General features: G+C 40.6%; 1 protein-coding gene across 2 annotated transcripts in view; it reads right to left on the reverse strand.

Annotated features, from left to right (window-relative positions):
* SRGAP1 (SLIT-ROBO Rho GTPase activating protein 1) overlaps positions 1 to 15,482 on the reverse strand; it is a 239,567-nt gene that overhangs the window by 157,165 nt on the left and 66,920 nt on the right. The gene's annotated exons all lie outside the window — the stretch shown is intronic.

Here is a 15,482-nt window from a genome sequence, read left to right on the forward strand (position 1 = left end):
TAATTTTGCTTCAGTCTTCACTAAAAAGGTTAATGGTGACCAGATTTTCAACACAATTAATATTAACAACAAGGGAGAAGGAACACAAGCCAAGATAGGGAAAGAACAGGTTAAAGAATTGAATATGAGTTAACAACATGATGCAGTTGTGAAAAAGGTTAATATCATTCTGGGCTGTATTAGCAGGAGCGTCAAATGTAAGACCCAAGACGTGACTGTCCTGCTCTACTCATAACTGGTAAAGTCTCAGCTAGAGTACTGTGTCCAATTCTGGGTGCCACACTTTAGGAAAGATGAGCATAAACTGGAGAGAGTCTAGAAGAGAGCAACAAAAATTATTAAAATGACGTATGGGGAAAGGTTAAAAAATCTGGCCATGTTAAGTCTTGAGAAAATAAGTCAGATTGGTGACCTAATAACAGTCTACATATATGTGAAGAGCTGTTATAAAAGAGGAATGGTGTCCAGTTGTTCTCCATATCAGCTGAAGGTAGAACAAATAGTAATCAGCTTAACGGGCAGCAAGGGAGACTTAGGTTAGATATTAGGAAAAAAACTTTTTAACTATAAGAATAATTAAGCTCCTGAATATGCTTCCAAGGTAGGTTGTGGAATCCTCATTACTGAAGGTTTTTAAGAATAGGTTAGACAAACCCCGGTCAGGGATGGTCTACTTGGTCCTGCCTCAGTGCAGAGGGATGGACGAGATGACCTCCGGAGTCCCTTCCAGCTCTATATTTTATGATCTTACAATATACAGCAAAATGTACTATAATTTTCCAGTGGCTACGTGAATTACTACTACAATTAACTGGAATTAGAGAGGAAATTATCTGGGTGAACAAGTCATGCAAATTAATATCCATAATGAACAAACTTCCTTTGACAATGACTAGTCAATGCACTGTATTTTCTGTTGACAAATAGATTTAGAATTCTTAAAAGGCTTACTGATTGTAAATGGCAACATTCACCCCTCTTCTTCCTGTAATACAGCATGCAAATCAAACGTACCAGTATTGCACACATGATACACAAAGAAAAAAGAACTGCACACAGGTGCACTGGCACAGGGTGAGGCTCACTCTAAAGTAATTTATATACTGATTCACAAACAAAATAAAAAGGGATGAGAAAAGGTTTATTCATCCTTTATGATTCATGTCCAATTTGATCAAATGCGCCATTATTTCTCCTTGGGGCTGGCAAAGGCGCTGTCAATGGTCCAAATTGGTAAGCAGTGTGGCATTCATTAAAATATATTTTCCAAAAAATGATATGCCAAGGCCTTGGCAAATGTAATACTACTAATGCCTGTGGCTCACTGTCTTACAATTCAAATCATATAATGCTGGGATGATTTCCATTACTGTTGGCAGTTAAGGTACAGTGAATGTTATCAAATATTTCTGTTTGTGTAAAATATTATAAACAGAATACTACAGGCTACGTGTTGGTAAGTGTCACTGAATAATTTTGGGAATGGACTACTGTATTTTCAGAATTGGGGCAAATGTTATTTTCTCTGTGAAAATCAAATATAAAATAAGAACAAGATGAGAGGAGGAGCTGCGAACTGCAATCCAAGGCCCCACCACTTCTGAAATTTTCCCTGCTCCCATACCCATGTATAAAAACTACCACTGCCAGTCAAGAGACAAAGATGAGAACTAAAAGAGGAGGTTTTCCTAGGAGGATGGAGGGAAGTTCCATGTTGCCATGGGCAACTGACAGGTGGTATCTAGTCTCTATAGCAATGTGAATGTGGGAGGAGGGGAGAAGTGGAAAGAAGTTGACCACATATGGGTTCCCCCACCTCTTAATCCAGTTATCTTTAAAGAGGAGAGGAAAGGATGGTACAATGATGTAACTTGGCAGTCATTTGTCTCCCAGCAAGAACTGTGCTACAGCCATTCCTGGTGGCATACACTACCTCCTGTCTAATCTTGTTTCCTTTGTGAGGATTTCAGTTCAGCTTTACTGTGGAGAAGACTATAATTCAATGTGCTTGGTTTACTGGTAGATGTTCCAAAGATGTATAGAATTAAACTGTACTCTTAAGGAAAGGAACTTTGGCACTGGGTGCTAGACTGCAGCCCCTAGGGTACTGGTTTTATTGTTAGCAACAAAAGGCAAAATAGGTTTGAAGTAACGTTTCAGCTATTCTCTATGTGGATTCATTTTTCACTAACCTCCTAGAATGTTCTGGACCTTTGTGGAATCTTCCAGACTTTCAGAGAATTACATTTTCCCTGAACCTCCTAGAATGTTGTCAGCCGTGCCCTCACAGGTATATGAGGGGTGTGGAGTCTCCAGTCAGTCAGTGAGACATAAGAATGAAGTGAGAGCCCAGCTGCAACATTGTAAACCTTGTTTTATTGTGTAAATTGTGAAAGCGTACTTGTGTTTTAAGACCTGAAGAGTACAAGTTGTGACTAATAAAGGGACATCAGAAATATTTAATGAGACAGACATCTCTATTGAATCTCTACCTACGCAACAATTATAAAATAACTACAGTTACTCTTTTTGCCATACTTAACACATAATCTTTGATGACTTTCTAAGACTGCAGAACATAGACTTTTGCTTTCCCTAATACTGTCTGTTTTCCCCCCACAGAAAATAAAACATGCCCCTGAAGAAACCTTCAGGAGCTCAGTATAGGAAGCAAAAAAGCTCAATTGCAATCTACTCTGAAGCAAGCAAGGGGGTGAATTTGATGGGAAAATATCTGAAATAGAACAACATAGACCAGGCCTTAGGCAGCAGCAATTGTTCTAGTGCAGAAGAAATTGAGAGAAGCGTAAATGATGGAAATCCTATTACTAAGGAATTAACAGATTTACTTGAAGATAAAGAATGGAAACGTGAGGAAAGTGATGGAGAATCATCCAGTTTTCCTGGCGGCATAAAGGAGAGCGATGATAAAGAAGAATGTAGCTCACATGAAAAGGAGAGTAATGACAAAAAAGAATTAGCCTTGCATGATGACAAACAGCAGTGTGAAAAACTGCACATCACAAATCGATACATCAGATCCTGCTTTCCTGCTTATGGCTGGCAATCCTAAACTCTGCCAATACTGATTGTACAATTTTGAATGGGGAAGGCAAAATCAAGGATGTGACATTTCTAGTAAATGAGCAGACTTCTCAATGAGCCACACTTCTCAAAGTTACACTGCGAAAGAGAGAAACTGAATCGACATTGGCTAGTGTACTCAAAATCAACAACAAAGTGTTCTGTTTCTGTTGCAAATATTTGATAAGAATGCCAAATTGTTGCTTGCACTTTCTGGGTACAATTACTGGCATAACTTAGCTAATGTTCTGAAGCAAGATGAAAAGTCACCCGGCCATTTTACAGCGTAGTCCAAATGGCTGGAGGTCAAATCCAGGCTCAAGCTAATAATAAGCATAGACACAGAACAACAGCACATTATTAATGTAGAAACCCAGCATTGGAAGAACGTGCTCAAGCATCTGATCTCAATTACACCCTCTTTCTTGGAAAGAATAATTTGGCTTCCCAGGGCTCGTTGGATAAGTTGTTCACTGAACATAATGGTAATTTTCTCAGTATGGTAGAGCTCCTTGGGAAATAAGATGATGTCATGCGTGAGTACCTACATCAAGTAGTTTGTAAAGAAGTTATGGACCATTACCACAGCCAATCAATTCAAAATGAATGGATTGACCTTATGGCAAGGAAGGTGCTTGATAATATATTGATGCGGCTCACCAAAGCAAAGTACCATGCCATAATAATGGACTGCACTCCCGATATTAGTCACAGTGAAAAGATGTCATTTACAGTAAGATTTGTTGATGATGAGGATAGCTGTATACAAGTAAAGGAAAATTTTATCTGTTTCTCGTCTGTGGACAACTCTACTGGAAAAGGCCTAACAGAACTGTTTGTGAACATTTTGAATGAAAATAAAATAAAGCTTCAGGACTGCTGTGGCCAAAGCTATGACAACGATGCAAACATGAAGGGAAGAAATAGTGATGTCCAGCCAAAGGATCCTTGTGCTGAATTCCAAGAGCTTTCTTTGTGCCTTGTGGCTGCCGTTCCCTCAACCTGGTTGTGTCAGATGCAGCACCATCTTTTTTAGATTCAGTATCTCTCTTCAGAGTACTAAAAAGGATATACATCCTGTTTTCAGCATCAACTATCAGGTAGAAGATCCTCCCGGACACTTACAAATCTGACCATGAAGCCACTAAGTGACACTCGGTGGAAGAGCCATATTGACAGCCTAGGGCCAGCAGGGTACCAAATGACTGAGGTTTACAACAGCCTGATGGAACTGGCGCAGTTGAGTAAAACTGAGGCTGGAATCAGACATGAGGCACAAAGTCTTGGAAGAGCAGATCACTGACTTCAAATTTCTGGTCTCATTTGTGGTTGGCACAATATCCTGTTCCAAGTAAATGTAAGCAAGGCATTACAAACTCAGTCGATGGACATTGTGACTGCTACTACTTTGAGAAGAAGCTGCTTTGATTTCATTGTGACCTACAGAGACAACGGATTTGAAGATGCCGTCGCTGCTGCCAAAGAAATGGCAGAAAACTTAGGAGTTGAGCCTGTCTTCAAGGAAACTTGTATTCATCAGAAGAAGAGACAGTTTGGTTACGAGGGCAGAGATGAGGTGATGGGAAGCTCGGAAGAAAAACTCATGAGGGAGATTTTTTTGCTTGCTCCTTGACACTGCTTGAGTGTCCATCGAAGAAAGGTTCAGACAAATGAAGCACCACGAAAAGACCTGCGGTTTTTTGTATGACCTTAGTAAGCTGCTGGTGGACAGGAAAGCACTCGAACAATTGTCTGGACCTTCACCAGATACTGACACTGGGGAATGATTGGTTGTCCATGATAAAGACCTCTATATCGAATTGGACAACATCTATCACATTTTGCCACATCGGAAACACTGTCCACTCCAAGTTCTCCAATTCATTCACGATGCAGAGCTGAAAGATGCTTTCCCAATGTGTGGATAGCTTTGAGGATTCTGCTCATGCTGCCAGTCACAGTCATGAGTGGTAAGTGCAGCTTTTCGAAGCTCAGGCTCATTAAAACATATCTTCAGTCGATGATGGCCAATGAGAGACTGACATCACTTTTCGTTTTATTGCTTGAAAATGCCATTAGCCAGTCTTTGGATCTCTCTGATGCTGTGCTTTAGTTTGTGAGAGCAAAGGTGAGAAAAGCACCTTCTGAACTAAAGGACTAGGGTTAACATTCTAAGGCTGTCACCTACCGTAACACCCAATGTTGGTGCACAGTTCAATTTCCTGATGTTAGTACACTTTTTAATTTTAAGAATAACTAAAGTTTTTATAAGCTTAGAGGAAACAATTTTTTAATTTGCTTATTCATGGAATGAATAAATACAGATTTACAGATACTAGTATGCAAATTTATTGTCTTATCTGACAGGGATAAATCATGCATACAAATTGTGCAAAGTCTTGAAATGAGCTACAAATGCAGTAACAAATAAGTTTAACAAATTGAGGGCAGGGGCACCGAAGACACTCCTCGCCTGGGGTGCCATTTGGTCTAGGGCCGGCCCTGGTGCAGCTACCCGGCAGGAAGATGCCTCCTGTAACTAAGATGAGATTGGGAAGATTTTCCTTACAACTGCCACTCTCACCCAAACAAAAGCACAATTTCACTCAAAATATCTAGGAAGATATGATACAATGCATTCTGATTGACCAAAAAAAACATCATTGAGGCAAGAGCTCCGAAAGAGAACATACCCATCACATACAGTTGATTAGACCGACTGTGTAGGTGGTTTTCAGTGCAGGCACCAGTACAGAGAATGCTCACAAAAAATGAAAGTTACAACTCTCAGAAAGGCATTGGAGAAGAAAATGTGTGACAGGACTTTCAAAAACAAACAGCCATCTCTTTGCTCAAACGGGACTTAAGTTATAAAGCAAAAACATCAGAACAAGAAATGCTGTAGCACAAAATGTTATCACAGAAAACAAAACAAGGACTTGTCTAAGGAGAAAGGAATTACAATATATTATAAAAGCCATAAAAAAGTTCACATAACTTACTTCCACAAATAGATAAATGCAAAAGAACCCTGCAAAGAGATGGATTTGCTATCAATAACTATGGGAGAATCAAAAGTTCCTTCAGAATCTTGAAACACTGCAAGCTCTTCTCTCTCTCTCTCATCAGGGTGGAGGTCCACTAAGTTTTGATCACTCAAGGCCTTAAAGACAAACCATCAACTTGACTTAGAATCATAGAATATCAGGGTTGGAAGGGACCCCAGAAGGTCATCTAGTCCAACCCCCTGCTCGAAGCAGGACCAATTCCCAGTTAAATCATCCCAGCCAGGGCTTTGTCAAGCCTGACCTTAAAAACCTCTAAGGAAGGAGATTCTACCACCTCCCTAGGTAATGCATTCCAGTGTTTCACCACCCTCTTAGTGAAAAAGTTTTTCCTAATATCCAATCTAAACCTCCCCCATTGCAACTTGAGACCATTACTCCTCGTTCTGTCAGCTGCTACCATTGAGAACAGTCTAGAGCCATCCTCTTTGGAACCCCCTTTCAGGTAGTTGAAAGCAGCTATCAAATCCCCCCTCATTCTTCTCTTCTGCAGACTAAACAATCCCAGCTCCCTCAGCCTCTCCTCATAAGTCATGTGCTCTAGACCCCTAATCATTTTTGTTGCCCTTCGCTGGACTCTCTCCAATTTATCCACATCCTTCTTGTAGTGTGGGGCCCAAAACTGGACACAGTACTCCAGATGAGGCCTCACCAGTGTCGAATAGAGGGGAACGATCACGTCCCTCGATCTGCTCGCTATGCCCCTACTTATACATCCCAAAATGCCATTGGCCTTCTTGGCAACAAGGGCACACTGCTGACTCATATCCAGCTTCTCGTCCACTGTCACCCCTAGGTCCTTTTCCGCAGAACTGCTGCCTAGCCATTCGGTCCCTAGTCTGTAGCGGTGCATTGGATTCTTCCATCCTAAGTGCAGGACCCTGCACTTATCCTTATTGAACCTCATCAGATTTCTTTTGGCCCAATCCTCCAATTTGTCTAGGTCCTTCTGTATCCTATCCCTCCCCTCCAGCGTATCTACCACTCCTCCCAGTTTAGTATCATCCGCAAATTTGCTGAGAGTGCAATCCACACCATCCTCCAGATCATTTATGAAGATATTGAACAAAACCGGCCCCAGGACCGACCCCTGGGGCACTCCACTTGACACCGGCTGCCAACTAGACATGGAGCCATTGATCACTACCCGTTGAGCCCGACAATCTAGCCAGCTTTCTACCCACCTTATAGTGCATTCATCCAGCCCATACTTCCTTAACTTGCTGACAAGAATACTGTGGGAGACCGTGTCAAAAGCTTTGCTAAAGTCAAGAAACAATACATCCACTGCTTTCCCTTCATCCACAGAACCAGTAATCTCATCATAAAAGGCGATTAGATTAGTCAGGCATGACCTTCCCTTGGTGAATCCATGCTGACTGTTCCTGATCACTTTCCTCTCATGTAAGTGCTTCAGGATTGATTCTTTGAGGACCTGCTCCATGATTTTTCCAGGGACTGAGGTGAGGCTGACTGGCCTGTAGTTCCCAGGATCCTCCTCCTTCCCTTTTTTAAAGATTGGCACTACATTAGCCTTTTTCCAGTCATCCGGGACTTCCCCCGTTCGCCACGAGTTTTCAAAGATAATGGCCAAGGGCTCTGCAATCACAGCCGCCAATTCCTTCAGCACTCTCGAATGCAACTCGTCCGGCCCCATGGACTTGTGCACGTCCAGCTTTTCTAAATAGTCCCTAACCACCTCCAGACACTTCCAGACAGTCTCCAAAAATATGTCACAAGTAGTATCTTGTCCCAGCCAATTTCTGTGACTTTACATTCACATTTTTCTACTTAAAATAAATAAATAAATAAAAATCTGTTGGTATATGATAGACTTGCAAAAACAAAAACATCAGGAACTAGCTATATGGGAGCACAGTGAAACTGACTAAACAAAGTGCTATCAAAAGCACAAGGCAGGCAAACCAGGAGAAATTATTTTTCTCACTAATCTGTTTATCCTTCTTTTCCCTAATACTATTGCTGACCCCAGTGGATCACATTGTTGGTAGCAACAGTTATAACGTTAACGTAGATTGGTTGTTGGTGTTTAAGTCACTGTACCATCTAACTCTGCTCAGAGCAGGTCTGGATAACACCACAATTAAAGTGTTAAGTGTGCAGGTATAACCCACACCCCTCCTCAGTGTGGTGGTCTGTCCCATCTAGTGGCACCAAGACCACTTAGAGAGATTAATGAGTTTGCTCTACAGCCTTAACTAACAGCGAGTTGGCTTTTAGCTCATGCGGTAGAGGCTCATGCACTGAGTTCCAGAGGCCCCAAGTTCAATCCCGCCCGCTGACAACCAGGGTCTGTCAGTGTTACACAAAGTACCTTGTTTGCAGTAGTGCTCCCACTCCCATTCCTTCCTTCCATGTTGTGCTGTCTCCCTAATGCATTTTTCTGATCTCTACGCTCACATCTCCCACACCACTCTTCACTCTGAAATGGTGTGCTAGAATCTCCTTTGCTGACAGCAGCATGTTGCTTTTGCCTCCCCATTCCCTAATGTGAGGGAGGTAGGCATTTCTCTCTCTTGTATAAGTTCCCCCATGCAAATGGGGGTGGACAGGGGTGGGAGAAAGCTTCCCTATCTCACCTGTTCCTGCCCTCACATTGTCAAGAAGGAACAAGGAGACAATGGGGAAGCTTTCTCTCTTCTTGCTCTCATCACACTATGGGGAAAGGAGGGGACAGGGAGATATCCTTTTCCCCCCTCCTATGTATTCTGAAGAAGTCTGGAGGTATTTGAGGATCTTTGTTCATTCATCTGACCCTAAGAACCTCAGCCACAAAGGGCCTAGACAGAACAGAGATTACTGTGCTAAATTAACTGATTATTCTCTACAAGATTCCCCTTCCCTTCAGAATCCATGTTGTTGCTACTAGTGTTCTCCACCCTCCTGTAACTGAAGTGAGATCAGGTGCTAACCAACGTAGCAGAGAAGCTGGAGATGCTTGACCAGAAAGGCCACCAAATTCAGGAAAGCATCCCTTACTTATGAAAGTATTTAAGCACATGCTCAAGTCCCATTAAAGTCAATAATACCACCTGGCTCTTATATAACACTTTTCATCCATAAAGCTCACAGTGCTTTTAAAAAAAGGTAAGCATCATTATCTCTGTCATGTACATGGTGAAACTGAGGTACACATAGGTTAAAATGACTAGTCCCAGGTCACACAATAGGCAATGCTTTCCTGAATAGCAATGGATTTAAGCACAAGCTTAAGGGTTTTCTTGAAATAGGGCCTAAAGCAAAAGTAGCAGCCTGTGTGGCAGGACAAGTAGGAGTAGTTGTGAGTGAAAGGGGAGCTATGTCCCCAAAAGTCACCTTCCCAAAGCTATGTGCCCAATTACATATCTATTAAACAACCCCCTCTTCCCCTGTCCCAGCAAAAGTACTGTAGCCACAAAGGACAATCTAATGGTGGAGAAAATCCAGGAATAACTGACAGTTCCTGTATAGAACTCATATGCAAAACACTACCCACTGTCTTAAATATTTTTTTTTGCTTTTAAAATAATCTCTCAAAAATCTAGGGCAGGTTTCCTAATAATTTCCTTCTAAGATGAGTAGAGAAAGCATTTTGTTCTAGGTGTTGTGAAGTCTGCATATTTGAATTCCAGAAACAGACATCTGCATCTGGGAGGAGACAGGAAACTGTACGTAATGCTCCCTTTAGTCTACAAAACAAACATCTGCCGAGTCTCAAGCAGTATACTGTCTAAATTCAAAAGTAGCAGAGCTCTACAGCTGTCTACCTCTACTCTCAGCAGCTGGGGCTAGCAGTGGAAATAAGAACTACTATGGAGGATACACTGAGAGTTTCTGCCATGAAAGGAAACAATGCTAATAAATGAAAACAAAAAAATCAACAAGAGTACAATTTTTTTTTGAAAGCATGGAAAGTTTCTGAACTGACATGGGAAAATGTCACCCAATCTGCATTCATGATAAGATATGTTCGCAGTTTATAACTCTCATCTTTGAAGATTCCAAGAAAAAAGATTTGAATGTTCTGTATATCCATTGGCTGTGACACTAAGATTTGAACTCTACAATTTTTAACAATGCTTTAGAATGGTAGGGAACTGAAGAGGAAAGGGGGTGTTGTTTGTTTTTAAATTATTGTTGCCTGTTTGCTAAACACTCTCCAGTCCCCAAAGGAGTGGATACATACATTAGCAGGCTGAAAAGCCATGGTTAAAGCCAATTTCCTGTCTACAAATAAAGTTCATTATTCAAACTGTCATCCTGAAGCCTGATAATCAATTTGAGAAGCTCAATACAATTACTGCATTTTAATAGAAAATGGTGAAATTACTGTGCAAAAGGCTTTTTTAAGTTACTATTTTATTGTTGTAGAACTCAAGAGGTAAAGGACACAGTGTAAATTTTTAGAAAAATGCCAACACAACTGCACACCTAATTACAATGCAAACTCTGCTCCCACACCTCACACAGTACACCCTCATTTCCACTGCTCTTCCTCCCACCACTCAACACTTTTTCTTTTGTTTCCTACCACCATGCCCGGACCCCTTTAATTTATCTCCGTGCTACTCATGCAAGCCCTTATCCACAAATACACGTGTTCCCTGTCTTTTTGCTAGCTCAGGCAACTCCTGATCCTATCTGGTTTATTTCCTAATATTCCAAGCACTTCCCTTCTGCAAGTTATTCATATATCCATTAGCCGCACCTGGTTTTTTGCTGTAGCACAATGCCCAAGTGGTGGGACAGTCAAACAGGCTGTATGGCTCTGACCAACGGAATAGAATTCTTAGTGCGGTTCTAGTCTGAAACGTGTCTCCAAAACGGCATTGGGGAATTCCATGTTTATTGCCTCTCAAAGAGTTTCCATAACAAGTATGTTCAATTTACAAGTAAAAAGATGGTTTTTCTAATTGCGAGCCCTGCAAATTCAGCATGGGCTCCGAGAAGCAAGTTGGAAGCTAAGTCATGCATTATTCCCAGTAATACCATTTTTTTCCCCAGGCCAAATTAGCCCCGATTTGTATCTCTGCAAACCCATGGCCTTCAAATTAGGCCCTTGGTGTCACCTGTGTAACCCCCCCTCCCCCCACTACCTTCAATTCGTTAAAATGATACAACTGATTGTAACTGGGTAAACAATTCTATTAATGATGCACTGATAGAATAGAATCCACAGCTCATACCTTCATAGCTGTGTTGGCTGTGCAGGAGTAAAAAAGCAGTAAAAGCTTATGTGTCCTTCAAGTGAGCTGAAATGAGGGAAAGCCAACAGGAAGCAGGTATCTGTTTGAGTAAGAATGTGCCGTTTAAAAAGAGCAATTTTCAGAAAAGACTCACACTTTAGGACGTCACTGGCCAAGTCTCACTACAATGGAACTGTCTGAGTGTGATATGGAACTAGAGCTGGTTGAAAGGTTTCTGAAGGAACAGTTTTCCTTCAGAAAACTTTGAATCAACGAAATCAAAATGTTTCAGGAAATCGATTTCATTGACATTTGCACAGGAAATCATCAAAATGTTTGGTTTTGCCTTTATTATTTTGATGCATAGGATTATGAATATATTGTAATTAATATAAAAATATTGAAACAAACATTTCAGATTTATCAAAACCAAACTAAATATTTTGGAATGTTTCATTTTGTGAAGAATTCCAAGGTTACAACTTTTCGTCCCAAATTGTGGCCAAAACCAAATTTTGAAAATTTCCCACTGAATGGAATTTCAACCTGCCTTACGTGGAACCCGTTGGGACACCTCAGGACTGAATCTTGTAACTTTCTTGCAAAATAGTTAGAAAAGCTGCATTAATATTTACAGATGCAGATATGGATAGACAAGAGAGAGAAGTCTCTGAGGCTATGTCTACACAGCTTGCAGCAGCGAGCCTCAGAAGCCAGGTCAACAGACTCAAGCTCATGATTCTCACACTACGGCACTAAAAATAGCAGTGTAGATTTTGCAGCTGAGGTTGGAGCTCAGCCTCTGAAGCTTAGAGACTGGGTGCACTTCAGAGGCAGAACTCGGCCACAATGTGTACACAGCTGTGCCAAAGTGCAAGACTGAGCCTGCTGACCCCAGCTCTGAGATTTTCTGCAGCTCGCTGTGTCAACGTACCCTGAGAGGTTCATCTCCTTGGAAGATATAATTTGGGCCAGATTCTGACCCCAATTACAGTGGTGTGAAGGTGGATAAACTCTATTGACTCCAGAGCTACCCCAGTTACAACTGTGTAAATGAGATCAAAATCTGTCCCAAAAGCAGAACGTTTGCATCTTGATTGACAGGGATTTAATTCTCCACATGATAATGAGAATATATGCCTTTGTCAATGCCTGTGCAGAGCAAGGCAAGGCAGTAATAAACTCTGACTATTCCAAAGGAAGGCTAGGCTATCTCTACAACTTTTTCTGAAAGCAATGTAATTTAGATTTTCACAAGGAGGAGAAGCAATGAGATACATAATTATGACATCCTCCCCCCCTCCCCAGGACCCTATTTCCCTTTTGTAAGAATAGCGGTTTTCCCCAACAGTGTCCTGGGCCATACTCCCCTCCTAATTATGCTGTGCACTAATTGACTGACACTCTCTCCTCCAAAAGACAGCAGCATTTCAATGGTACTTTGCATATAAAGTTTGTGAAGTATCTTAGAAAAGTAGGCAATACAGCTAAGATGTATTTTAGGTATGCTTATGATCATCCTCCTCTGGTGCTGAAGTTTCTATTAGCTGAGGTATACACAGCAGGCCTGGAAACAAACCCCAAGGAAATGAGGGTTTTTCCTTTTTTCCCTCCATGCTTTGCTTCCCTGTTTTACGATCATCAAACCATTCATAGTAAGTGTTTCAGAGAGGTTTCTTACTATTACAACACACATTTTGACTTTTTAACATTTAAATCGGTGTCACTATTTTTTAAATGATCATTCAAGTTTTAGAGATAGCAAAAATCACTCAAAGTTGATCTCCAAACACTAGCCCAAGCACCAAGTATGCTCTGCTGCCAAGAAGTGATCGTACAATTACAGAAAAGCACTACGGTTGGGCTGCACTGGAATGAACCAGTTCCCCTTGGAAAAAAGTTATATGGAATGCATGAGACAACAATGAGAATTGGAGTCAAGGTTTTAAGTAAATGCGGATACTGAGGGATGCAAAGACCTACTCACTCACACAGATCTAAGTTCAGGATTTAGCAAAATGCAGAATTAAATTCTAATAGTTTAGGGCTGAATTTTCACTAGAGGAAAAATTGATCCTATTTGTGGAGTAAAGGAGTAATTAAAAATCCTCTTATTCCAGGTAAAAGCCTGGTTTTAATAATATTTCGTACTTGTAGACAAAAAATAGAAATCAGTAAATGCAAACTTGTTTGATTAAAAGCTGCCCATCTGGAGAGTGATTTTTGCTAGAGTATAATTTATGCTTTAAAATGAAACAGATTAACAAAAAATTAAACTATTTTTATCCCACTGCTCCTCCTCAAAAAAAGCTGTAGTCACTTTAAAAATAGTGTTTAATTCTAAAGAGAAATCCCAGCCTCTCAATAAGCAAAACCTGTAGCCAAAACTAAAAGATAATTGAAAATACTACATTATCCAGCAACAATTAAATATTCATATGCATTGTTAATATATTGCATTTGGAAGCAACATTCACAGCCCCAATCCAGAGTGAAATTGCATTTTATCCAGTCACGTGAAAGTAATGAACAACATTTGTTATGATAACAGGTCTAATCATTTCCTTAGGCTGTTTCCATTCTCCATATGTTGACTTTGCATAATTCATAGGTGATACCATATGCTGTCTACAGCAAGCACCCCTGTAAGTGTTCCTGGTGATACTTGAAGGCATGTCTTCATATATTACGTTACGACATATTCAAAAAAAACCAAACAAGCAAAACAATTCTACAGAACATAATCTGCCTAAAATTTACATTAGTGGTTTGATGGACCTTTGATGACTAACTCACTGAATTACATCACTGTTCAGTGTACTCACTAACAGAACACAAGCTTCTTCTTTTGGTATGATTTTTAAAGGCAAAATCAACTTTTTTGGCTCTAAAGCTAAGGAGCCAATCCTACAATTCCTATGCACATGGATAGTCCACTTTGGCTTCATTGGGATTATTAACAAAAATAGGAATTATTCTCTGGAGGAAAAGCCTGCAGGATCAGGATTTGAAACATCTCTGCAACTGGAGGAAAAATAAAAATTGTACTTCCTATTTCCTGATGGACCTCTGGACCCCAGTGTCCTCTGTACTGTGACCCCCAGCTAACCTCACAGCAGTGTTGCTCACATTTTTTAAGCAAGTAAAATAAAAAGATAAGCAGCTGTGTAGCAAAGACAAGAGCACTGGTGAAAACAACAGGATGACGAACAACAGGATCTCCAGAGAGATCAGTATTGTTTGATGAGGGGAAGCAAATGAGGAAGAATATAAGTTGGGATGGAGAAAGGGGGGCGGGGGGGGAGAGAAGAATGTAAAAAAGTGTGTTCCTTTTACTGGAAAGAAAAAAATTTGAAGGGAGAATTTCTGAAAGATAAATGGGAGCTTAATTGGAAAATAGGCAAATAGGAATGGTGACAAGAATAGCTTTGTACATTTAAGGTTTGCTTTTAAAGTATTTATTAAAATCTAAGTCTAGTTATGTTAGATACATTCAAAAGCTCGTTTACTGTCACAGTATGTACTCAAAAACCCAGGAAAGTAGTCATGAAATCAAATTCAGAAGCAAGGCAGATTCGCTAAATCTGAACACGTATTTCTCATTTTCAGAACATGAGTGTCATTAAAAATCTAAAGCACTTAACCCACACATCTCTTACACTGTGGATTTCACAAGCATAATTAAATAGTGTTACGGTTATGTAACGGAATCAAGGTATGACAAAAGTGAAAATTATCTGTAATATTTTTATGAATGATATGCATGGTAGTTGACCCATTTGGCTTGGTTTTGCTATCTAATGGATGCAAAAAGGTTAAAATGCTTCTGGGACAAAACAGTAGATATGAGGTGTGTGTTTCACAGAGCTGTCCGGGGTGATATGAATGAACCACCAAGGGCTTGCTGGAATCAACACATATCAAAGGAGGATCCTGGAAAGACAACAAAAACCCCAATGAGTGAACGATTGACAGGAGGCTCACACAGGTGGAACATGTGAACTCAGCATGGTTTTGCAGCTGGAGGACACTGACAGGAACCTATGAAAAGAACTAGGGTCTCATCCAGGACTGAGATAGAAAGAAAAAGAGCCAAGATGGCTCCTACAGTAGTTTGGCTTGGTGGAGCCCTAGCTTTGGCCAGTCT

The sequence above is a fragment of the Natator depressus genome, chromosome 1 (assembly GCF_965152275.1).
Source record: "Natator depressus isolate rNatDep1 chromosome 1, rNatDep2.hap1, whole genome shotgun sequence".
NCBI lineage: Eukaryota > Metazoa > Chordata > Testudines > Cheloniidae > Natator > Natator depressus.